The 27520-nt window shown below is 39.8% G+C and overlaps 1 long non-coding RNA gene across 2 annotated transcripts; it reads left to right on the top strand.

The window, feature by feature from the left end:
• LOC140722103 (uncharacterized) lies at positions 1 to 27520 on the top strand. Of its 2 annotated transcripts, XR_012097532.1 has the most exons (3): positions 1 to 120; positions 1518 to 1668; positions 27114 to 27520. It is a non-coding gene; the product is annotated as an uncharacterized lncRNA (long non-coding RNA). The 2 variants fall into 2 exon arrangements; XR_012097531.1 differs by lacking the exon at positions 27114 to 27520 and having other exon boundaries at positions 1518 to 1670.

Here is a 27520-nt window from a genome sequence, read left to right as displayed (position 1 = left end):
GGTGGACGGTGTTTTCCTCTGTGCTCACAGCTGAAGTGCGTCGCCTCTGTGTACGGGAAAGACTTTCGTCTCTTCCGTCGGTATCTCTGTCTGCGGGCCGAAGATATCACTTTCCCATCGGTGAGTATTGAGACCGATCCCGAGCGGGGAGATCCGATGTTGACCGTGAGCCCCGAACTGTGGGCCAGGAATTCATTTGTTTCCCAACTATCTGGGCTCGTCAGAAATGTGTCGACTTCACTTAATCTGCATTGAACGATCCAAACCAGGAGCCCAGGCTGTCTGTTTTCACAGAATTGAAATGGAAGTCCCGCCGTCAGGTCACGTGAGGCTGTGTGCCGCAGATTTGCCCCGCCCTCCGCTTTGTGACGTGGTGTGATTTTGGCCGCTGAGTCTCATTAACTTCCCCTAACTCGCCTCGTTTACTGAGGCTTCTCGCATTTGGCCTGGAGCTTTATGGCTGTTGTGTCTTCTCCCGGACTGGGGTGGGTGAGAAAGGAGAACGTCCCAGGTTGTGGGGATCTTTGATTTCATTGCCTGCTTTACCGAGGGACTGGGAAGTCTAGGGGGAGAATGGTTCGAGTAGAGTTGAGCCATACATTACTCCTGCACGTTTATAGTCCAGCGACGGCGGTCGGTCCAGTATAGACAAGACAAGATCTGTATCCTAGGATCTGTAATACAAATTTCCTGAAATGGTCCTGTTTTCACCTGGAAATGGAGTGATAGTATAACAGTAAAGGAAGCACAACTTTTCCCTGTAAATTATCCTGGAACTCATTTGTCTGTTATTCCTGGAAATGTGTCCGGTGCAGTTGTTGCTAATGAGGTTCACATGAATAATCTCAGGAATGATCGGCTTTATGTATGAGGAGCATTTGATGGTTCTGGACATGTGCTCAATGGAGTTCAGAGGGACGGTGGGGGTGGTGGGGGGGATGTATGGTTAGGTAAACTTACCGAATGCTGAAAAGCCTGGATACAGTGGACATGGAGAGGATGTTTCCATTAGACAGAGAGTCTGTGATCGGACAGCACTGTCTCAGAATAAACTTGCTTTCCTTTAAAACTGAGATGAGAAAAAAGTTTTGGCCAAAAGATGTCTGATATGTGGAATTTGTTGCTGCAGAATTTGTTTGAGGCTGCCATTTGGGTCTATTTGTGAAGATTAATATACTGATGATTGCTGAGTAGCTTCAGGGTTACAGGAGGAAGGCAGGAATATGGTGTTGGATTAAAAATCAGCTATGATTGAATGGTTGATTGGTGGAGCAGACCAGATGGATTGAATCACCTAATTCTGTTCCTGTGTCTTGTGTCTTACCATGACTGAATGATGGCTGCTTCTTATCCCGTATTGTTTTGTGATGTGTGAGGGACAATTAAAGATTGTTCACTGAGATCATTATATTTGCCAACGTTTAAATTTCAGTGAGTTTTGTTCCTAGTAACATTATGCAGAAATGTTTGGTCCTCCTTTTCATTGTTAACGTGCTTCATTATCTTTCATGTTAAAGTTAGACCTGCAGTGAGAGATTTATTGGAAGAAAAACCACGACTGAAGACGAGGGAACAGCAACAAGTGAACCAGCCCGAGGATTGAGAGCATCAACTGGAGAGAACCCATCTGACTCGGAGATTCCAGTGATTCAGTCGGGAGAAAGTTTGGTGAGTCTCATTTACTCATACACTGGTCCTTTAGACATTACATACCTGTACAAAGGAAGGTAGGAAATAGTTGGGAGTGAGACAGAATGTGCCCAGAAGAACCAGTTATGCCAGTACCAGTCAGACACAGTTGTGAAGAAGCTCCCCCCCCCCCAATATTCCCTTTAAACTTTTCACCCTTCACCCTTAACCCATGTCCTCTGGTTTTTTTTCTCCCCTAGCCTCAGTGGAAAAAGCCTGCTTGCATTCACTCTATCTATACCCATCATAATTTTATACATCTCTATCAAATCACCCCTCATTCTCCTATGCTCCAGGGAATAAAGTCCTAACCTATTCAACCTTTCTCTGTAACTCAGTTTCTCAAGTCCCGGCAACATCCTTGTAAACCTTCTCTGCACTCTTTCGACCTTATTAATATTCTTCCTGTAATTCGGTAACCAAAACTGCACACAGTACTCCAAATTCCCCCTCACTAATGCAATATACAACCTCACCATTAAATTCCAACTCTTATACTCAGTACTTTGATTTATAAAGGCCAATGTAGCAAAAGCTCTCTTTACTACCCTATATACATGTGATGCTACTTTTAGGGAATTTTCTATCAGTATTCCCAGATCCCTCTGTTCTAGTCCCCTCCTCAGTACCCTACCATTTACCTTGTACGTTCTACCTTGGTTTGACTTTCCAAAGTGCAATACCTCACACTTGTCTGTATTAAACTCCATCTGCCATTTTTCCAGCTGGTTCAGATCCCTCTGCAAGCTTTGAAAACCTTCTTCACTGTGCACTACCCCTCCAATCTTTGTATCATCAACAAATTTGCTGATCCAATTTACCAAATTATTATCCAGATCATTGATATAGATGACAAATAACAATGGACCCAGCATTGATCCCTGTGGTACACCACTAGTCACAGGCCTCCACTCAGAGTAGCAATCCTCCACTACCACTCTCTGACTTCTCCCATTCTCAATTCCCAATCAAATTTACTACCTCACCATGTATACCTAGTGACTGAATCTTCCTAACTAACCTCCGATGCGGGACCTTGTCAAAGGCCTTACTGAAGTCCATGTAGACAACATCCACTGCCTTTCCCTCATCCACTTTCCTTGTAACCGCCTCGAAAATCTCTAATATATTTGTTAAACATGGCACAAAGCCATGTTAACTCTCCCTAATAAGTCCCTGTCTATCTAAATAATTGTCGATCCTATCTCTTAGTACTCCTTCCAATAATTTACCCATGACCGACATTGCCAGCCTATAATTTCCCGGATTACTTTTAGAGTCTGCTTTAAACAACAGAACAACATGAGCTATCCTCCAAATCTCTGGCACCTCACCCGTAGATAATGACTTTTAAATATATCTGCCAGGACCCCTGCAATTTCAACACAAGTCTCCTTCAAGGTCCGAGGGAATATCCTGTCAGGTCCTGGAGATTTATCTACTCACCTCAAGATAGCAAGCACCTCCTCCTCTTCTATCTGTATAGGTTCCATAACCTCAACACTTGTTTGCCTTATTTCCATTGACTCCATGCCAGTTTCCTTAGTAAATTCAGACACAAAAAAACCATTTAACATCTCCCCAATTTCTTTTGGTTCCATACATAGCCAACCGCTCTGATCTTCAAGAGGACCAATTTTATCCCATAACTATCCTTTTGCTATTAATATAGCTGTGGAAGCTCTTACTATCCTTCACCTTGACTGCCAATGCTACCTCATGTCTTCTTTCAGCCCTCCTGATTTCTTCCTTAAGTATTTGTTTGCACTTTTTATACTCCTCAAGCACCTTCTTTGCTCCCTGTTTCTTATACATGTCATACATCTCTGTCTTCTTTATCAGAGTTCCAATATCCATCGAGAACCAAGGTTCCTTATTCTTATTCACTTTGCCTTTAATCCTGAGACTTTGTTCCCAGGGTGTCCTCATGGGCCATCCAGAAATGATTTCAGCTGGTGACAGCCCTGTTTTCCCCTGTGGGGTAACCCTCATATGGAATCGGGCTAATGGTCGGACCTTCAACCAAGTGAGTCCAGTCTCCACTGTTAGTCTGGCCAGTTTACTCTTCAGAGTGTCATTGGCTCTTTCCACTCTGCCAGCTGCCCGTGGGTGGTATACACAGTGGAATTGTTGCTTGATAGCTAATTTGTTACATACTCCTTCATTTACTTTCACCATAAAGTGTGAGCCATTGTTGAACTCAGCATCTCTGGCTTGTACCTGGGAATTATTTCCCTTAATAATACCTTCACAACAGTCACAGCAGTATTAATGGTAGTTGGAATAGCTTCAATCCATCTACTAAACACATCTATAATAACTAAGCAGTATCTATAGCAATGTGCTCTAGGCAATTCAATAAAATCAACTTGTAGACACGAAAAAGATCCACCTGTCAAGGGAATCATACCCGGTGTGCAGGGTGCAGGGTACAGGTTACCAACCATTCCCTCCTTTCCCAGGTGTGTACAATTATGTATATAATCAACCAATATTGGTAAAAACTGTGTAGGAACACAAACCTGTCCCGCTGGGTGATCCAAAAACCTATGTTGGGGTCTTTCTGGCACCTCATCTGGGACCACAGTTTTCACTCCTCCTCAGAGGCGTCCCCCTGAGAAGAACAAAACTCGAGGTAGCTGTAGAGCGGTGAGTAAGTTCTTTACAAAGGTGACATTACTAATGGGGTGGCCAGAGGAAGTCAGGAATCCCCATGTTCCCAGGGAGCCCTGTAGTCATGTACAATTCCAAATGCATAACGGGAGTCTGTGTAAACGTTCCCACTTTAGTCTGTTGCTGGGATACAGGCACGAGTCAGAGCAAACAGCTCAGCCTTCTGGGCAGAGACAGCTGCTTCAAAAGAGGCCTGTTCAATTACTTCACTGTCCATCACTATTGCATAGTCAGAATATTGTTATCCTGCTGTATCCACAAAAGAGCTTTCATCCTCATCAAACATTGTCTCGGGATTGAGGGGGATATTGCAGAATGGATGGGAGAGACTGTCTTCCTTCACGGTGATCCGGACAGGGGGACAGTTGGTGCGACCGACTTCATGGCCTGAATTTGCTCAGAGATGGGGTACAGCGTCTTGGGATCGGTCAATATTAAAAGTGTGTCTCACCAAATGTCCCGCCTTCACCTCAGACTCCTTCCAGTATCGGAGTTGGACCGCAGCCAAGTCTTGCCCGTCTCCCTCGGTGCTGGAGGCTTGTTTCAGCAAGGTGTTGGCCAGGAACCCTGGGCTCTTTGGCTTGAACCCAGGGCAAACACTAACAGTGGAATGGGGAACCACCAGTTCTGTCTGTCGCCAAAGGAAATCCGGAAATTCGGCCAGTAATGCATTGCCCACTTTTCCTTTAACCTCTGCAATCACCATGACTGGGAACTTCTGTCCCTCGAGGGGTGCATAATATTGATTTTCCTCAGCTGAGCACCCCATAATGTCACAGCACAGAGTCACATGGGGGTCAACCACTGGCAGAAGGGGTTCAAACGCAGTGGAGTCCAGATTAAGTGCCTACCACTGGGGGGTCGGAAATTGGGGAAGCTGTCGGTTGTTCACCTGTCACAGGGTGACACCATTGCCTGTGCAGAGAATCTCAACTTCCAACAGACAGAGCAAGTCTCTCCATGTTGGATTACACCCCCCAACTGCGGGGTGCTGACTGTAAATGAAACCTCACACGGGTTCCCGTGGAATTCCACCTCCAGTGGCTGGTTATGTGAATACGTACGTTTCGTGCCTTCGAACCCAGACAGAGTGAATGTTGCGTCTGATAACTGCAATCCCTTTTCCGATACTATTTCCCGATTGAGAGTGGTTGTAGTTGCCCCCATATCAATCATAAACGGAACTGGAATAGCACCAACTGTCAATATTACACTGGGCTCTTCCTGAGGGGTGGTACTCACGGTAGGAAGCATCCTTGCTTGTCCATTTCTAAACGGGTTGTTGTCCCCACCTGTCCCTTGGTAGGTTGTTGTTCCCATTTCTGATCCGCAGATATAGCCCGCTCGCATCCTCCTTCCCACTGAACATATTCACCTTTAATATTCTTTTCATATCTTATTATTATTATTATTATTATTATTATTATTCAAAAATAGCACAAGTGCATCGAAGTAACAATACTTACAATGCCTCGTAAAAGAGGAAATAATCTTGAGGATTGAAAATTTTGTGAATCTTCACTGTACTGCCAACACAGATGCCTTGTGCAGGAAGGCACAGAGTCGACTGTACTTCCTTAGAAGGTTGGCGTCATTCAATGTCTGCAGTGAGATGCTGAAGATGTTCTATAGGTCAGTTGTTGAGAGCGCCCTCTTCTTTGTGGTGGCGTGTTGGGGAGGAAGCATTAAGAAGAGGGACGCCTCACGTCTTAATAAGCTGGTAAGGAAGGCGGGCTCTGTCGTGGGCAAAGTACTGGAGAGTTTAACATCAGTGGCTGAGCGAAGGGTGCTGAGTAGGCTACGGTCAATTATGGAAATCCCTGAACATCCTCTACATGGCACCATCCAGAGACAGAGAAGCAGTTTCAGTGACAGGTTACTATCGATGCAATGCTCCTCAGACAGGATGAAGAGGTCAATACTCCCCAATGCCATTAGGCTTTACAATTCAACTGCCAGGACTTAAGAACTTTTTTTTAAAGCTATTATTAATGCTTTTTGAGTTAGTGATTTAGATGCATATCATATTATTACTGAGATAAGTATTGTATGTAATTAGTTTTTGCTACAACAAGTGTATGGGACATTGGAAAAAAAGGTTGAATTTCCCCATGGGGATGAATAAAGTATCTATCTATCTATCTATCTAAAAAAAAAGAAAAGTGACGGGAAAAAAAGAAGAAACCCATTGGAGGTACAACCCCAGAGCCATGCGTCATACAAAAAGCTTCTAAAAATAAACTTCAAACCGCCAAAAAGAAAGAAAAGATATATCAAAAAAATTTACGTTTAGATCGTGGAGGAAATCTATCAGTTAACTGAAATGATAATAATGAGCAGATGAGCCCCATCTCTTCTCAAAATCAAATAAAGGTACAAAGGATCGACTTCTAATTTTCTCCAAGACACAGCATCACCTGAGAGCCATTGTGACAAAGTAGGAGCTGATATATCCTTCCATTTCAACAAGATGGCCCTCCTAGCTATCAATGTAACAAACATGTTGGTCAGACACAGAAACACCATGGATATTTTGAGGAATTATTCCAAAAAGCATAGTCAATTTATTAGGTTGTAAATTGATTCTGAGTGCTTTAGAAATTGTCGAAAAGATTGACTTTCAAAACTGTTTTAATATAGAACATGACCAGAACACATGTGTCAGTGTGGCTATCTCATTTTTACATCTATCACAATGCTTATCAACATTGGGAAATATTTTCGGAAGTCTCTCCTTCGTCAAATGGTAATAATGTACAATTTTAAATTGAATCAGTGAATGACGAGCACAGATCGAAGAAGAGTTAACCAGCTTCAGAATCCATGTCCAATCCTCCCATATAAAAGGGAAATTGAGTTCCTTCTCCCAATCCTGTTTAATCTTAAGTAAAGGACGCTTATCCCTCTGTAATAATAAATTATAAATTCTTCCAAAAGAACCTTTCAACAAGGGGTTCATATTCATAATAATATCTAACAAATCAGCCTCCAATATGTAAGGAAAATTACTTAAATATTTTTGAAAAAAATGTCTAACTTGTATATATTGTAAAAAATGTGAATATAAGAGAGAATTCTTATCGACAAATTGTTCAAAAGACATCAATCTGCCTTCTTTAAATAAATCCAAAAAAGAATTAATACCTTTGCTTTTCCAAAGCAATAAAAATTGGAATACTCCAAGAAGGTTTAAAAAAGTAATTATGATAAATTATACTACAAAGTTTAACTTTTTTAAGATTAAAAAAATTGCGGAACTGGATCCAAATTTGTAAAGAGTGCTTAACCACAGGATATAGGTTTAAATTAGCAACTTTAGCTAATTGTATAGGTAGAGTAACTCCTAATAACGAAGTTAAATAAAACTGTTTCACAGCTCTCAGTTCCTGGTCTACCCAGATTGGCTGTTCATTCCTATCAACCTAATATAACCAGAAGGACATACGCCGCGTTAACAGCCCAATAATACATTCATAGATTAGGCAAAGTGAGACCACCATTCTTTTTCAACTTTTGCAAATGACATTTACCAATTCTTGGTCTTTTATTATCCCAAATAAAAGATAGAATAATAGAATCAATCCGATCAAAAATATTAAAATTTTGTCGGGCGGAAGCAGACATTTTGCTTGCTTCTTCTGGAATAATCCCAAAAATTGCTGTAAGTGGATTAGGTTGAACATCCACATCTATAACTTTAGATAATATTCCAAACACATCCCTCCAAAAATTGTTGAAACTTACACATGACCAAAACATATGAGTTAGAGTAGCCACTTCTGCATTACATCTGTCACAAATAGGGCTTATATTAGAAAAAATATGCACCAGTTTATCTTTGGACATATGGGCCCTGTGTACTATCTTAAACTGAATTTAGATATGGCATGTTCAGATAGGTGAATTATTGACTAAATAATAAATTTTACTCCACTGATTATCTGAAAGTGAATGTTGAAGTTGTACTTCCCAGGTGCGTTGAACCCTATCATTAGGCGACATGCGAGCATTCATTAACTGTTTATAAAGGATTGCTATTAATTGTTTTTGACAAGATTTAAACTGAAAAATAGCATAAGCCAAATTTAAAGAGCAGGCCATGGGGTAAATTGGTAAAAAATCACGTAAAAAATTCCCAACCTGTAAATATCTGAAAAATGTGTATTAGAGATATCATATTTGTCCATTAACTGTGAAAAAGACATTAAACAGTCTTGTAAAAACAAATCTTAAAAGTCCATTAAAGGAGGAAAATTGGCTTTATAAAGATCCTGATATTTTTTAGTAATTATAACACATAAATATCTAAAATAATTCATAACTTTAAAATAAATATTGTCATATATAGAGACAGATTCATTTAAAGGAAGTAATTCACTTTTACTAAAATTTATTTTATATCCTGAAAGGTCTCCAAATTTGTCATATAATTTTAGCAAAGCAGGATTAGATTATTCAAGCTTGGATATATATACCAATAAATCATCTGTGTAAAGAGAGATCTTGTGCATGTCTCATTCACAAAAATCCCACGAATATTTTCGGCTTCACAAAGAGCAATAGCAACGGGCTCTAATCTTAAGTTACATAACAAAGGACTTAATGGACAACCTTGGCTTGTCTCCCATGATAGCTGAGGAAAATGGACCTACAGTTATTAGTGACAACAGTAGCAATAGGAGCTTTATATATTATTTTAATCCAATTATTAAAATTAATACCAAAACCAAATTTTTCTAAAGTATTAAATGAATATTTCCTTTCGATTCAATCAAATGCTTTTTCAGCATCCAAAGATATAAGGCATTGTGGAGTTTTAGAAGAAGGTGAATATATAATGTTAAATAATCTCCGAACATTTGAGAAAGAATAATGATCCTTTATAAAGCTTGTTTGATCTTTAAAAATGATTTTACCCAAAATACTCTCCAACAGATTGGCCATTATCTTTAAGTGAATCTTAGCATCAACATTCAATAATGAAATAGGTCTGTATGAGGCACAATCAGAAGGATCTTTATCCTTTTTGAGAATTAAAGAAATAGAAGCTTAATAAAAAGTAGAGGGTAAATCACTTTTCACAAAAGATTCTTTAAACATCTCCAACATATATGGAGAAAGCAATTTTCCAAATTTTTTATTAAATTCTACAGGTTAACCAGCAAGTCTTGGGGCCTTACCAGATTGCATTGAGAAAATAGCTTTATGAATTTTGGATTCAGTAATTTAGGGATCCAGAGTTTTTTGATCCTCAACAGAAATTTTAGGAAAAGCAATTGTTCGTAAAAAAAAAAAACAAAACCCATTCATTTCAGAAGAGTCCACTGGACATTGAGATTTATAAAGTTCAGTATAAAAGTCTTGAAAAATCTTATTAATTTCTTCTTAATCCCAAGCCAGGGTACCATCTTTTTTACGAATTTACAAAATTTGCCTCTTGGCTCCAGCTGATTTTAATTGCAAGTAATGCAAGTAGTTTATTATTTTTATCTTCAAACATATAAAATTGGGTCTTTAGCTTAAGTAGATAACCTTCAATTGAATGAGTTAATAATAGGTTATATTATGATTGAAGTTCCACCCTTTTTTTAAATGTCAATATTAGGGGAAGTCACATAGATATTATCTAAATCTTTAATTTGTTTTGAAATTTTATCTAATTTTGCTTTAGTCTGTTTTTTAAGTTTAGTTGAATAATAAATATTCTGACCACATAAAAATGCTTTGAATGTATCCAATATAATTTAGACATACCTCCTATATCATTAAAAATTAAAAAAATTCTTTTCTCTGGCTTTCGATAAAACTGATAAAGTCAGAGCTTTGTAATAAAGTCTGAGACATGTGCCATGGTGGATGGCCAAAAATGTCATCGTCAAATTCAAAGGACAAACTCAAAGGTGCATGATCAGGTATAGCAATGGCGTCATATTCACGGGTTTTAACATTAGGCAAAAGACAGGGATCAACTATAATATAATCAATCCTTGAATATATTTTATAAACATGGAAAAAAAATATTCTCTGTTATCAGGGTGTAAATGCCTCCATAATTCGATCAACCCAAAATTGGTCAAAAAAGAGTTAATAACTGATACAAAATGATTTGGAAGTCATTGATTAGTTGAGCTTTTATCAATCATAGGATTTAAGCAACAGTTAAAATCCCCACCCATTAGATAGATAGATAGACATACTCATTTAAATCTGGCAGTAAAGCAAATTTTTTTTTTTTAAAAGCAGGATCATCTAAATTAGGACCATACAAATTAACCAAAACAACCTTTCTATTACAAATCACTCCTTTAACAATTAAAAATCTACCATTAGAATCTGACTCAATATCCTCTTGAGTAAATCTATTTGATTTAATAAAGATAGACATACCCTTAGTTTTGCTCTGAGAAGTAGCATGGAGTTGTTTTCCATTCCACCAGCGATAAAATCTATTTTGATCTCCTGCCTTGATAAGCATCTCCTGAGCTAAAATTATATCAGGTTGGAATCGATTAATAATTTTAAGTCTTTTTTGTTTAATAGGATAATTCCAACCACGTATATTCCAAATTATTACATTAATCCATTTAACTGCCGTACTATAATTTTATTCTAATTTACTTTATACATGCGTAGAACACATACCAATACGGGATTATCAAAGATGGCAGTGATGAAGAATAAAGCCATATAGAAAACACGCATGCTCCGGAACCACCCAATGGGAAAAAACTCCTAACTCTAAACACACCCACCCTCCCAAAAGCCTGAAAAAAAGGCAAGTGAACTAAGATAGATGCGAAGACATGGGCCAATCTGTTGGTCTCGTCTCTGCCTCCCCCCAGCCAGTACATAAAATATATAAAATGACCTTGCAAGAAAGACAGTAAAGTCTCAACAAAGGAGAGTGTTTACATTCTATCAGGTGTTAAACAGAAAAAGAACCAAAATAATATAATCTCTTAGAGAGAAAAACCAGCCCCATCTTAAGTTTAGCTTTAAATCCCTAAGAAAACTTTAAATTCAGTTATAGGGTGCTATAATAAAACAGATTAAAAAAAGTTAATAGTATACTTAACTGAACTAAATTGATGGAAATATTAATTAGTAAAATCATAGTAACTTAACCCTCCCAGATAAATATATAAAAAGAAACCCAGTTGGTAGAAAAAAAAACTGCCAGTTAGTAATTCAAGGAACAACAAAAAAAATCAAACCAAATATTAGATAAAAGGAACAAATCCTTTTATCCTCTTTTCTCAGTCAAATATGTAATTAACCATTTAAACAGTCAAACTTGATCCGTAAATCTTCTTTCCAAAAAAAATCCAATAGGATGTAATGATGAGCAGGTTTTCTTCTTTTATTAATCTGTCAATGAAATATCCAAATAGCCTTCATATATCTTCTTTTTGTAGTGTGAGTAATATACAGATAATCAAACAGCTTTTCAGATAGTTCATTCAGTAGTAACGTCAGTGGTGGTGACAGGTATAGCCTGGACAAAATCCAGCTCGACTTTTGTGTCAAAGAAAGTACATGGGGAAGAATTAGGAGGAAAAACTTTCATTCTTGTCGGGTAACTCAAAGAGGGAAATTGTTTCTTATCATATGCTTGTTTCATTACCAAAGCAAATGTTCCATTACTTCTCTTGGATAATCTTCATAAAAACGGAGCTCAGACTCATTGAATCTGAAAACTCTGTTTTCTTGCCTGTCGCATTATTTGATCTTTAATTTTAAAGTGATGAAAACAAGCCAAAATAAATCTTGGTCTGGTTGAGTCTTTAAATTTCGAAGTGGACAGCCTGTGTGCTCTTTCAATAGCAGGTAGCTGTGATGAAATAGTCAGAAATAGATCATGAAAGCGCTTACCAAAGTAAACCATTAAGTCTCCATTTTCAGCTCCTTACTGCAATCCAACGATTCGTATGTTGTTTCTGCGAGACTTAGTTTGCAAATCAATAATCTTATTAACGATATTTTTCCAAACGGGTTGTAGTTTCAGACAGTTTTTGCTTAGTTGACGTCAATTCCTCGTCATGATTAGAAACTTGAGTTTCCATATCTTTAAGCTTTCCCAGAAATAAGTTCATTTCATTATATTCTTTTCCAGTTGATCTTTAATTGCCTTATTCTGATCTTGAATTGATTTCAGTGTCCGAACGATATCTTCAGCCCATGATGGCATTTCATCAGATCTTTCCTTCGGCGTCTTTCCTTTTTCATTACCTTTGTCAGTAGATTCATGCAGATTCTTCCCACTTCTCGTAGACATAGACATATCACTCCCCTTCAAGAATCAGCAATTTAAAAATTTGAAATTCAAAATTTAAGCTGTGAGCGGGAGAGAAAACTAAGAGCAGCACAGAATTAGTGCTACTCTATCAACAGACAGAGGCAGTCTCCATTCACCTGTAATATTAGTTCTCTTCGGGGTTGATTGGCATTCGAAAGCCCTGTTCCAATGATATGTCAAAGCTCGTTGCATTCGATTTTGGTCATTGTCAGGCCAATCCATATTATTTGTTAATGATGTTGGCTAACTTAGTTGGTAAGCATTGGAGCAGTAGGGCATTAAATTGGGGGGACAGATTCCCATCATTAAAGGCTTGGTCTCCTGCAAAAGTGCTTTAGCAGGCTACAAAACTCATACAGGGTCGATATGCCAGACACGGGTTCGGGATCCTGTGCTTCCCTATCAGTTCTAACTTTAGACTGACATTCCTGCCCTTCTCTCCTATGTAGACCGGCCTTGGTTTGCTTACGTTGTTTTTCCTGCTGTCATTTTCGGCACCCATCCATTCACACTCTGTTTTTAATGTCTCCCAACCTTTGGTGTTCCTTCTGCAGTACTTACCTCTATCCTAGTGGTCGCCAACCTGTCGATTGCGATCGACTCGTCTACCTTTGAGACTTTCCCAGTAGATCCCGAAAAAAAAAAGAAAAATTGTTACGTATTCAGGCAACAATAAATATATATGAGTTAGGCAAGGGTTTTTATAACAAATAACATGTTTATTAAACACTGAAAACAAACCCCCCTCAAAAGTAAACAAACTCAAACATGATCGGAACTCAGCTGCTGGGCAGCTGCTCAAACAGTTCTTAATAGCTTTGCAGTCCCAAACAGTCTTTAAAGCGGTATTGAAAAAAAACAGCTCTTTAAAGCGGTATGCCGAAAGAAAACAGTTCTTTAGAGCGATATGCCGAAAGTTCAAAAGCTCACAGTACTTTTAAAAGGAGAGACTTTTTAAAGCGATGTAAATTCTCTTCCACGTCGATGTCCTTCGATTCCCCGGCGTCGAACTTTCCCACGTCGAATTTTATTAAATATAATGGCTTAAAGGTACTGACCTTCCTTCCACACTATTCTCAATCTCCCGCTATTCCCAGCGGAGACTAACATGAGAATAGTCAACGAAATCCTTCCGAATGAGGATCAAATAAGGTCGAGACCAATCCACCGTTGAAAATCGATTCTCCTCGATTTTTATCTTCCAAACTTTTCTTCACTCTCCATTAGCAAAGAAACTGTTAAACTTTAGGCATTATATAAAACTTCATTTTTAACTAAACTGCGTCATCCCATTAAATCACGCAGGGACATGAAGTCATCTTGGCAAATCTAGCCACGAACTGCCCCACCTGACAGGGTGGGTCTTCCTTTTCTACCCTGTAAAAAAAAAACCTGTCACATGACCTCTACTGGCGGGAAAATGACATCACTCCACCATCACAAGACCATTACCTCAAGTCCAGTATAACTTCAACCCCAGTCACGTGACAAGGGTACCACTGTCACGTGTCACGGGTACGTAACACCTCCCTCCAAAAAAAAACATTTTTGGTCTGTCAAGAACAAAAATTTTTAACAATAACTTACAAGAAAAACCAAATGTATAAATCATATAACATACACAATATACAATACAGTAGGAGTGTTACAATAAAAAAAACACTCCAAAAAAAAATTACATTGTACATTCAACATCGATATAGACAATCAGCAGCACATTATCTTTACCTTTAATATGAGTTATCACAATATTGTACTCTTGTAACATCAAACTCCAATTTAACAATCTTCTGTTTTTGTTTTTCATCTTACTCAGAAAAACTAACGGATTATGATCAGTGTAAACAATAAGTGGTTTTTGAGTTGTACCAACATATACCTCAAAATATTCCAAAGCTAAAACAAGAGATAACAATTATTTCTCTATTGTTGAATAGTTTCTTTGATGCTTATTAAAATTCTTAGAAAAGTATGCTACTGGATGATCAACCTCATCATCCTCATTCCTTTGCATCAACACTGCTCCCGCAGCTTCATCACTAGCATCTACAGCTAATGAAAAAGGTTTTTCAAAGTTAGGTGCCTTAAGCACAGTTTGTTGACATATCATTGTTTTCAATTTTTCAAATGCTTCCTGACAAGGCACTGTCCACACAAACTTCACATTCTTCTGCAGAAGGTTAGTTAATGGAAGGGCAACATTAGCAAAATTCTTACAAAATTTTCGATAATATCCTACCATTCCCAAAAATCTTCTGAGAGTTCTTTTCCCCGTCGGAGTGGGAATCTCTAAAATTGCCTGAACTTTTGCCTGAACAGGAGCTACCTTACCTTGACCTACAACATAACCAAGGTAAGTCACAGTGGTATGTCCAAATTCACTCTTGGCTAAATTAATAGTCAAGTTAGCTTTTGAAAGCTTTTCAAACAATTTCTCCACCGCAATTATGTGTGCTTCCCAAGTATCATTTCCTGTCACTAAATCATCAATATAAGCATCAGTATCTTTCAATCCCTGAATCACAGAATTAATCATCCTCTGGAAAGTACCTGGGGCATTCTTCATCCCAAATGGAAGAACATTATACTCATATAACCCAGATGGAGTTACAAATGCAGAAATCTCTCTACCTCTGTCCGTTAATGGAACACACCAATACCCTTTCAATAAATCAATCTTTGTAAGGAACTTTGCTTTTCCAACCTTATCTACACAACATTCTACTCTAGGAATTGGATATGCATCTGTTTTCGTTACAGCATTCACCTTCCTATAGTCCGTACAAAACCTAATACTACCATCAGGTTTTGGCACCATAACACATGGCGAACTCCAATTCGAGTTAGAATGTCTAATAATATCATTCTCTAACATGTATTCAATTTCCCTCTCAGCAAGTTCACAGTTTTCCATGTTCATCCTATATGGATGTTGTTTAATAGGTTTGGCATCTCCAACATCTACATCATGTGAAGCTATAGTAGTCCTTCTCGGAACATCTGGAAACAAATCCTTATACTTAAAAATCAATTCCTTCTTCTGCTGTTTCTGCTCTAGCTGTAAATGTGCTAATTTCTCATCCATATTTTCCAGAATGGTCGAATTAGGTAACCTAACAGAAACAATGTTAGATTTAGAATGAAAGTCAGATGAATTATCTATCATGTTCCCAGTTAAATCAAACTCATTCTCACTAACCACAACAGTCACAGTATCAGATTGTTTCTCAAAATATGGTTTAATCATATTTATGTGGCAAAGTTGTGTTGACCTTCTATGATCTGGAGTTTTTATTACATAATCCACATCATTGATTCTAGACACAATTTCATAAGGACTATGAAATCTAGCTTGTAAAGGATTTGTCTGCACTGGGAAAAGAACCAACACTTTATCTCCAGGCTTAAACATCCTCATCCTGGCTTCCTTATCATACCAAGTTTTCATTTTTTCCTGAGCCAACGTTAAATTTTCCTTGGCTAAACTACAAGCTTTATGTAACCTGTCCTTAAATTTCAAAACATAGTCCAACAAATTAGTATGCACTTCCTTACTAATCCACTGTTCCTTCAATAAAGCTAAAGGTCCTCTAACTCTATGCCCAAACACAAGTTCAAATGGACTAAAACCTAAAGATTCCTGTACCGATTCCCTTACTGCAAATAAAAGTAAGTTTATACTCTCATCCCAGTCACTTTCATTTTCCACACAGTATGTCCTAATCATATTCTTGAGAGTAGAATGAAACTTCTCCAAGGCCCCTTGCGATTCTGGATGGTATGCAGACGAAGTGATTTGCTTAGCTCCCAATTTATAAACTATCTGTTGAAACAATCCAGACATAAAATTACTGCCTTGATCAGTTTGTATTTCCTTAGGCAATCCAAAATAAGTAAAGAATTTTATAAGAGCCTTCGTCACAGTTTTAGCTTTTATATTCCTAAGTGGTACTGCCTCTGGAAACCTAGACGAAGTACACATGATAGTCAACAAATACTGATAACCAGTTTTTGTCTTTGGTAATGGACCAACACAATCTACAATAACTTTAGAAAACGGTTCACCGAATGCTGGAATAGGTTGTAATGGAGCTACTGGTGTAACCTGATTTGGTTTACCCACAATTTGACAAGTATGGCATGTCTTACAAAACATCGCCACATCTTTTCTTAGACCAGGCCAGTAAAAATGTTTTAAAATCTTGTCCACAGTTTTCCTTACCCCTTGCTGTCCACCTAAAGGCACACTATGAGCTAAAGTCAAAATCTCATTCCGATAAACTTTAGGAACAACCACCTGGTAAGCAGCATTCCATTCCTCACTTGCAGGAATTGTAGGCGACCTCCACTTCCTCATCAACACTCCTTTTTCCAAGTAATATCCTACTGACACCTTCTCAATTTCACTACCTAGTAAAGCTTGTTCCCTTAATTTTATAATCTCAGGATCTCTATTCTGCTCTGCTATCATCTCCTTCCGAGACAGAGATAAATCTTCATAGTCAGACTTACTCCCAGAATCTTGTTCAAACAACGAAGGTAAGAAAGTCTCTGACACATCCTCAAAACTCAAATCCTGAGTTGAACAGTCATGAGTAACAACCTCATTCTGCACATCAATTTTTTTAGCCATAGCTCTAGTCACAACACAGGAAGAATCTGTGTTAGAATTCACCTCTGGTTCCTCTGACTCCATTGTCAAATGCACTTCAGGAAAAACTTGTCCACCTGCCAAGTCATTACCTAACAATAAAGAAATACCCTTCACAGGTAAGCTATGCTGTAATCCTACTTTAACAAATCCTGTAACTAACCGTGACTTTAAATTTACTTTATGTAAATGTACAGGCATAAAATCACTTCCAACACCTCTTATATAATTTACCTCACCAGTATCACTCTCTTCATTAAACTTCAACACACTATCTAACATCAGTGATTGAGAAGCTCCAGTATCCCTAAGAATTTTTATTGGCACCAGAGTAGATCCTTCTTTCAAGGATACAAACCCTTCAGTTATAAAATTATCATATCCCTTTCTAACTTGGTCAGACTCTAACAAATCCTCATTTGTGTTTACCAAACCCTGTAACTTTACAGGTGCTTCAGTATGTTGCACACAAGCATCTGGAACTGCTTCCTTCTCTTTCTTTTTCAATTTGAAACAGTTAGCTATTACATGGCCAGGCTTCTTACAATAGTTACAAATAAGACCAAACTGTCTTTCCTTCACAGGTTTTCCTTCCTCCTTACCTTTCTCATTAACCTCTGATTTAATTTCTGATTTACCTTGAGTCTCCATATTATTTTTCCTCTTAAAAATTCTACCCTGAGGAAATTTATTCTTATGGATTAAAACATACTCATCAGCTAAACTCGCACAGTCCTGCAATTTATCAGTATCCCTCTCATTTAAGTAGGTCCTTACTTCAACAGGAATGCTTCTTTTAAATTCCTCCATCAAAATCAGCTCTTTCAATGTATCATAGTCCTCATTTACATTTTTAGAAGAAACCCATCTCTCAAAACACATAGCTTTATCATAGGCAAATTCCACATAAGTCTTTTCCACAGACTTTTTCAAACTTCTGAATCTTTCCCTATACGCTTCTGGGACTAATTCGTATGATTTGAGAATATTTGTTTTCACAATATCATAATCAAGTGCTTGCGCAGCAGTTAAAGCTGTGTAAACTTGTTGTGCCTTGCCTTTAATCACACTCTGTAACAACACTGACCATTTATCTTTCGGGCAGTCTGACATCCGAGCAATAGTTTCAAAATGCTGAAAATATCTTTCCACTTCTGTTTCACTAAATGGAGGGACCAATTTAATTTCTTGGCTAGCAACAAACGGTTTTCTAGAATCAGAAGACTGATTCTCAGACCTTAAATTCACCATTGCATATTCAAACTCTCTCTTTTTCTGGTCAGATTCTAATTTATAACGCTCCAACTCTGCTTTACTTTGTTCCAACCTCATTTGTTCAATTTGCAACTGTATCTCCAGATCACTTATTGGAAACGATTCTAAAATCGATTCATCAAAATCACCCGAAGCCACAAAATGTGATGCGATTTTTCTCTGTATTACAGCTTTTGATGCAGTCGCCAAAATACCTTTAAGTTGCAATCTCTTAGCAATCTCAGATACTTCAGTTTTTTTCGCCTTCGCTAACAAATCCGCGGCTGGTGAATCCAGAAACTCATCAATATTCATCGTTGCCGAATACCACTCACAAGCCAATCAAACAAAAGAATCGAGCAATCCCCGTTACCAAAACACCGACTCAAAATTCAAAAAACATTTAACTCAAACGATCCAATTCCGGACGTCGCCCCCATAATTATGTTACGTATTCAGGCAACAATAAATATAGATGAGTTAGGCAAGGGTTTTTATATCAAATAACACGTTTATTAAACACTGAAAACAAACCCCCCCTCAAAAGTAAACAAACTCAAACATGACCAGAACTCAGCTGCTCAAACAGTTCTTAATAGCTTTGCAGTCCCAAACAGTCTTTAAAGCGGTATTGAAAAAAAAAGAGTTATTTAAAGCGGTATGCCGACAGAAAACAGTTCTTTAGAGCGATATGCCGAAAGTTCAAAAGCTCACAGTACTTTTAAAAGGGGAGACTTTTTAAAGTGATGTAAATTCTCTTCCACGTCGATGTCCTTCGATTCCCCGGCGTCGAACTTTCCCACGTCGAATTTTATTAAATATAACGGCTTAAAGGTACTGACCTTCCTTCCACACTATTCTCAATCTCCCGCTATTCCCAGCGGAGACTAACACGAGAATAGTCAACGAAATCCTTCCGAATGAGGATCAAATAAGGTCGAGAACAATCCACCGTCGAAAATCGATTCTCCTCGATTTTTATCTTCCAAACTTTTCTTCACTCTCCATCAGCAAAGAAACTGTTGGCGATGACCTTTTAAACTTTAGGCATTATATAAAACTTCATTTTTAACTAAACTGCGTCATCCCATTAAATCACACAGTGACATGAAGTCATCTTGGCAAATCTAGCCACGAACTGCCCCACCTGACAGGGTGGGTTTTCCTTTTCTACCCTGTAAAAAAAAAACTGTCACATGACCTCTACTGGCGGGAAAATGACATCACTCCACCATCACAAGACCATTACCTCAAGTCCAGTATAACTTCAACCCCAGTCACGTGACAAGGGTACCACTGTCACGTGTCACGGGTACGTAACAAAATAAATACACAAATACTGTTGAAAGATTGTTTCTGGGTTGTGGGGTTTTAGTTCCATTCTTTCTACATGCGTGTAACTACACAGTGTCCCCAACCACTGGGCCGCGAGGAAACAACATGAGTCAGCTGCACCTTTCCTCATTCACTGTCAGCCCACTGTTGAACTTGAGTGCACGCGAGGTCATCAGTCGCCTAACCGCAGTGACACCCTCATGCCAGAGATCACCAGTTGGCCTCGGGCGGCCGGTGGGAAGTGCCGTCACTACTGGCCTGGAGTGCTGCCTCTAAACCTGTTTAGCACACTGAATGTTCGTGGGAAATCCGGTGCTAAAGTATTCGCAGACGACCTAATTCGGGCTCAGCGTTTCATAGGTATCAGAGCAGCTACCATGCTGTGATAGATAGATAGATAGATAGATACTTTATTCATCCCCATGAGGAAATTCAATCTTTTTTCCAATGTCCCATACGCTTGTTGTAGCAAAAACTAATTACATACAATACTTATCTCAGTAATAATATGATATGCATCTAAATCACTAACTCAAAAAGCATTAATAATAGCTTTAAAAAAAAGTTCTTAAGTCCTGGCAGTTGAATTGTAAAGCCTAATGGCATTGGGGAGTATTGACCTCTTCATCCTGTCTGAGGAGCATTGCATTGATAGTAACCTGTCGCTGAAACTGCTTCTCTGTCTCTGGATGGTGCTATGTAGAGGATGTTCAGGGTTTTCCATAATTGACCGTAGCCTACTCAGCACCCTTCGCTCAGCTACCGATGTTAAACTCTCCAGTACTTTGCCCACGACAGAGCCCGCCTTCCTTACCAGCTTATTAAGATGTGAGGCGTCCCTCTTCTTAATGCTTCCTCCCCAACACGCCACCACAAAGAAGAGGGCGCTCTCAACAACTGACCTGTAGAACATCTTCAGCATCTCACTGCAGACATTGAATGACGCCAACCTTCTAAGGAAGTACAGTCGACTCTGTGCCTTCCTGCACAAGGCATCTGTGTTGGCATCTACTGAAACAAACTTTTGTCGGCTGATAGGTCCTACAAGAGGGGGCGGGCTCGTGCCCTGTCACACTCCTTGCTCGATTGGTCACTCCGGACTGTGACTGCCATGGCCCCGGCACAGGGACCTCCGGCCCTGACATTGTCCTCTCACCCGACCCACGACCAACCAAACCAAGCCAAGGCATCTGGCGGCGGGCGGGCAGGAGGCTGTCCAATGAGGCAATGAAGCCCTCAAAACTGTTTTGGTACCCCGAGTCCAAGCACCCTGCACTTAAATGCAAACGTGTTGAGTTTTTTCAGCAGAGAAAACGTGAGCAGCGCGGGACAGAAGCTAAGTGCCGAGCGCCACATAAACTAAATTACGGAATAGACTGGACATAAGGAACCTGCTTCGAGTATCACTGTATTCCTATCGTGTTTAACACCCCCACCCACCCCAGTCCCCGTCAGCCGGTCCACTAGAATATTGTCAATATTTAACCGGTCTGCGGTGCAAAAAAAGGGCGGGTGCCCCAGTGTTTATACATTATTTCTACTTCCAGGTTGTGGGGTTTTACTTCCGGTCTTTTCTGCCCTGGTGTGCATGCGTGTAGCTAATTGATCTGGGTCGATCTTGCATTTTACTAAGGCCAAGGTAGGGGATCTTGGGCTTAAAATGGTTGGTGACCACTACTCTATCCCTTTATCACATGCATTATTCCTCCAACTTGCTGATAATATACTGTTCCACTTTAAAGGTATGTCACATCCGGAATTTTTTCCAGTTAGCCGAGGATTTCCTTTCACGCCACTGTGTGGTGTTGGGAAATCATGTACAAGGCAAGTTACAGCAGTAGTTTGCCATTGCCTTCTGCTGGGTGAGTTGTTTTGTTCACCAGCTCTAACCCAGCACAGATGAAAGTGTGCAAGGGAGTCGGCTGGATTCGAACTCGGGACCTCTCGCCTCGAAGTCCAACACTGAAGCCACTAGGCCACCAGTTGCACAGCCGGCAAAGTTTCGCTTTATATCTGCCTTTTCCTTCCATTGCCTTTTCAACAATTTCCACTTCTTTCCTCAGTTCTTTTTCCAAATCAAATTTACTGCTTGTTCTCATGAGGTAATAACCCAGGCTCCTGCACACTCCCCCATCCGTGGCCACATTTTCTTCCCCAATTTCTTATTCAGCACTGCACTCAACATTCACAAATATTTTTCCTTGTCTGGAGAACTCTCACACAAATTGTGTCGGGCTGCTGCTGACCCACTTGTATTAATCGACTGCAATTGACCGATGGTCTCTAAGTAATTTATCAGGCACAAAGCCTCCTGCTCAATTAACAATGAGATAAATTTACCCGGCTGGCACCTCCTGCTTAATTGATGAATTTACCTGGCATGTCTGCCTCCTGGCCACTTAGTAAAATTTTGCCTCCCTTATACAAATCTCCCAACAAATTCTTTCCTGATCCTGTCAAGGTATGTGATCAGCCTTGGGTGAGGCACCGTACATCCAAAGGAACTAACAGTGAGTGACAAATTTAAAATACCCATTGGGCTCCCGTTTGGTTTCCACAGTCCCCAGAGTGGTCCAGCTACTCACTCAGCCCGTCTGCTTGGCACTCCCTATATTGGGATACTGTTCGTGATGCCAAATGTTAAAGTTGAATCTGAATAAAACTCAGGAGACCAGCTTCTTATCGACACCACGGTTTATTGTGCGTTCAAATGCCTGCAGGAGTTTGAGACCCAGTTCAAAGAGAAGGCACGTAACCACTGCCACCTTCTGACAATTCGAATGACTTAGGTTACAGCCGTATATTTATACATAGTACATCCCATACATTAATATTGCAAGATGTTATTTGAACTGGCACGCCCACTAAGTGTGTTGGTGCAAAATTTAATTACTTGGATAACAGAATTTGCTAAATGGTTTTAATTATAGATGGATGTACTGTCCAGTCCTTATCAGTTATTCCCTTTGCAAGGCCCTGACTTAATTGCAAACAGATGTTCATTCCTGTCCTTATCAGTGAGTCCTCCTCCCTTTACTCAAACGAGGATACAATGTATAATGTTATCAGCTCTCAATGTGTCTCTCTGCAAGCCGCAGAGAACTGGTAATGAGTCTGTCTTAGCTAAACGCTGAAGACTGAGTTCACTTCAGTTCAAAATTCCTATTCACTCCCAATTATTCTTTTAGCCAGAGGTTACACAGGTTCAAAATGAATTTTTTATATACCCTCAATTCGTCAGGAGTGTTCAGGGGAAATATTTATGCCCAATATAGAAACTGGTGTTACCTGTGTGTATTGTGGCAATGCAAGAGGTGCTGGAGAATTTGTAAGTGGGAAGAACTGGAGTAATATTTGCAAATCTGACTTTTTAAAGCATAATTTAGCAAGCAAACCACATATGGACAATATGCAAAAGCTTTGGTGAGAAAATTCTTCATTACCCGCTACAGGCCTGCTACATAGGTTGTGTGAGAGTGCAGATGAACTCGATCAAACCCAGGGGAGATCAAAGTACTTATCAACAGTGATTTGCTAGCTGTGAAAATGATTACCTCTCTGTATAAAATTCACTGTGCACATGTCACTGAGTTAAAAAAAAGTGCACAGTACATGATTTATGTGCACACTGGTCATTACAAATTAGAGGGGACATTGGTGGGAAGGTGGTGAGACCTCCAGTGTCCCTGATGTCCTCACCTACAAGATGTGCACCCTGCACGTTAAGGAGTTGGAACCTGAAATGGATGAATTCCGGATCATCCGGGAGTTGGAGGGGGTGATAGATATGACATGAAGAGAGGTGAGTTACACCCAAGGTACAGGACACAGGAAACTGGGAGAGAGTCAGGAAGGAGAATGAGGTTAAATAGCCATTGCAGAGTACTCTTGTGCCCATCAAACACAACAAAAGGTAGACCACTTTAGAAACTGGTGGTGAAGGGGATTACCTGACAGAGAAAAGTCAAAGGGGTGATAGGGGATTCATTAGTTAGGGGAACAGAACAAGAGGGGACTGATATCCAAGTGGTAAGGCATGCTAGTGCTAGTGGGGGTGGAGCAGGTGATGTGGTTAAAATAAGCTGTAAGGGGAATGGGAGCCAGAATGACCAAACAGATAATGGAGAGGGTGAATTGAATTGAATTGACTTTATTAGATACATACTTCATAAACATGAGGAGTAGAAATCTTTATGTTATGTCTCCATCTAAATGTGCAATGTGTAATTTATAGTAATTTATAATAGATCATTTGTACATAGGACAGTCAATATAACATCGAAATGCAATTGTATCAGCATGAATTAATCAGTCTGATGGCCTGGTGGAAGATGATGTCCCGGAGCCTGTTGGTCCTTTTGCTGTGGTACCATTTCCTGGATGGTGGCAGCAGGAACAGTTTGTGGTTGTGGTGAATTTGGTCCCTGATATCCTTTGGGCCCTTTTTATACACCTGTCTGTGTAAATGTACTGATAAATGTTCACCACTACGGATGTGCTGGGCTGTCCGCAACACTCTCTGCAGTTTCCTGCAATTAAGGGAAGTACAGTTCCCATACCAGGCAGTGATGCACCCAGTCAGGGTGCTCTCAATTGTGTCCCTGTAGAAAGTCCTCAGGATTTTGGTCCCCATCCCCAACTTTTTCAACTATCTGAGGTGACAGAGGTACTGCTGTGCTCTTTTCACAACACAGCCGGTATGTACAGACAATGTAAGGTGCTTTGTGATGTTTATGACGAGGAACAGATCCATTGATGTCAATAGGGGTTATCCTGTCTCCATTCCTCCCGTCGTCCACAATCAGCTCCTTTGTTTTTGTGACAATGATGGAGGGTTTGTTTCCTTGACACCAGTCAGATATGCAGATCATAGATAGATTCAGCAGTTAGATGGTTGAGCATGGTGCGATGAATGTGCTGAGCTGTGTATATCACAATGCAAGAAGCATCGTAGGAAAGCCAGATGAGCTCAGGACAGGGAATTATGATATTGTAACCAATATTGGGACTTGGTTGCAGCCAACAGTCTGAGGGATTTAGAGGAACAAATTTGTAGAGAGATTGCAGTCCATGCCAATAAACAAAAAGGTTGATTCAGTAAGTGATTTTAACTTTCCATATATTGACTGGGACTCCTAAACTGTAAAGGACTAGATGAGGTAGAGTTTGTCACATGTGCCCATAATCAATACGTAGAATTCCTGATGTAGAAGTGTGCAATAAGCTGTTAGGAAATGATCCAGGGCTGGTGACAGAATTTGTGATCATAATGCCATGAAATTCAAAATAAAGATGGAAAAAGAGAGGTCTGGACCATGGGTTCAGATTCTAAATTGGAGAAAGGTCAATTTTGAAGGTATCAGAAAGGATCTGACAAGTGTGGTTTGGGACAGGTTGTTTCCTGGCAAAGGAGTACCTGTAAGTGGGAGGCCTTCAGATGTGAATTTTTGAGGATGCAGAGTTTGTATGTGCCTGCCAAAATGAAAGTTGAAAGGTAACTGGTCCAGGGAACCTTGCTTTTGAAGAGAAATTGAAGCCTCGTATATTTTGTTCCTCTAAATGCCTCAGACTGTTGGGTGCTACCGAGACCCATTAATGACTACAAATCATGATTCCACGCACTGAGCTCATCTGAATTTTTTTGTTGTCTTCTTTTGGCTTCTCAAAGCTTCTGAATAGTTTTTGTTCTTTTGTTTGCCCTCTCTTTGACATTTACGTTGGCTTTGGCTTCTCATTTTAGCCACAGTGTGTCCTCCTGTCTTTCTAATGCTTCCACTTCTGTGGAATCACTCAGGTCCCGAATTGCTCCAGAAACCCCAGCCACTGCTGCTCAATTGTCACTCCTACCCTTTCCCTTCCAAACAAGTTTGGCCAGCTTCTTTGCCATAGAAACATGGAGAAGTTCAGTAAAGAAACAGGCTATTTGTCCCATCTAGTCAATGCCAAAAAAGCATTTAAACTTGCAGTGCGATCTGGACCAGCTGGCAAAATGGTTTGAGAAATGGAAAAAGGAATTTAATGCAGACAAGTGTGAGTTGTTGCACTTTGGTCTGACCTACCAAGTGAGGTCTTTCACAGTGACTGGTCGGGCACGGAGGAGTGTTGTAGAAGAAAGGGACCTCTTGTAGAAGAAAGTCCTTAATTCACTGAAAGTGGTATCACAGTTAGATAGAGACGGAAGGGAAGATTTTAGCCCAATGGCCTTCATGAACAAAAGTACTGACAGCAATTGATGGATGTTATGTTGATTTGTAGAAGACATTGGTGAGGCCTAATTTGGAGTACTGAGTGCAGTTTTGGTCACCTACCTACAGGAAAGATTTAAAAGAGATTCAGAGATTTCAGAGAAAATTCACAAGGATGTTGCCAGGTCTGGAGGACTTGGGTTATAAGGAAAGATTGAACAGGTCAGGACTTTATTCCTTGGACTGTAGGAGATTGAGGGGAGATTTGATTGATGGGGGGGGGGAGTACAACCAGAGGCCATGGGTTAAGGGTGAAAGGTGAAATGTTAAGGGGTATATGAAGGGAAACTTATTCACACAGACGGTCATCCGGGTGTGGAATGAGCAGCCAGCACAAGTGGTGCATGCAAGCTCGATTTCAACATTTCAGAGGTTCATGTAGGTACCTGCATGGTAGGGGTATGGGAGTGGGCAGATTAAATAGTTCAGCACAGACTAGATGGCCCAAAGGGCATGTTTCTGTGTTGTAATTTTCTACAAGAATGTGAAATATTACAAAAATTCACTCTGCCTTTTTAACAGCTGTGTGGATCAACCATTCACCTCAACAGGAAATTTTTATATGGCGTTAAAACTGTGGCACTTTAAGTTAATAATACATAAAAGAAAATCCCAGATGCATGTGAAGAAAGACTAATTGTGTGAGACTGTTTTTGTTACTGTGTGGCCAGGCACCCATATTGCTCAGCAGGAACAGGGAATAATACCAATGGAGAGAGTCCAACTCCGCCAAGGTACAAATTGGAGATGACAGAAATGCCCCATTCTTATAGAGACAGGAAGAGCATCAGGGAATTGATGGTCATTCCAGATACCAGCACTCTGCCCAGTCAGGCGATGATTTCTCTGTCCAACTTGGGTTGAACCTCACTGTAACAGTGTGATACCAAATCAAACCTTGGTAACTCAAGTAATCTCATCTGAAATGTTGTCCTACACCCATTGATGGATTTTGTAAATCTTTTTACAGGTTAAAAACAAGAAGCAATTTGTCTCCAGGAAGTTCAAACACGGCACACCAGTTTTGTTGTCTCTGTCCAGATATTTAAGAAGTGGAGCAAGGGATTCAATCGACCATCCTTCCTGCTCAAACTGTGGGGAGGGATTCACTCGGTCATTTGACCAACTGGCAACCCGTCATTTTACACAGGAGAAAGGCTGTTCACCTGCTCAAACAGTGGGAATGGATTCACTCGGTTATCACAATTGAAGGTACATCAGCAAGTTCACACTGGGCAAGGCCATTCACCTGTTCTGTGTGTGAGAATGTATTCAGTCAGTCTTCTCACCTGCGGACACACCAGTCAGTTCACACTGGGCAAAGGCTGGTGATCTGCTGAATATCTGGGAAAGGATTCACTCAGTCATCTGACCTAA

Source organism: Hemitrygon akajei, unplaced genomic scaffold (assembly GCF_048418815.1).
Source record: "Hemitrygon akajei unplaced genomic scaffold, sHemAka1.3 Scf000069, whole genome shotgun sequence".
NCBI lineage: Eukaryota > Metazoa > Chordata > Chondrichthyes > Myliobatiformes > Dasyatidae > Hemitrygon > Hemitrygon akajei.
The sequence above is the reverse complement of the archived record's forward strand: the minus strand, read 5'-3'. Positions and strand labels throughout refer to the sequence as shown.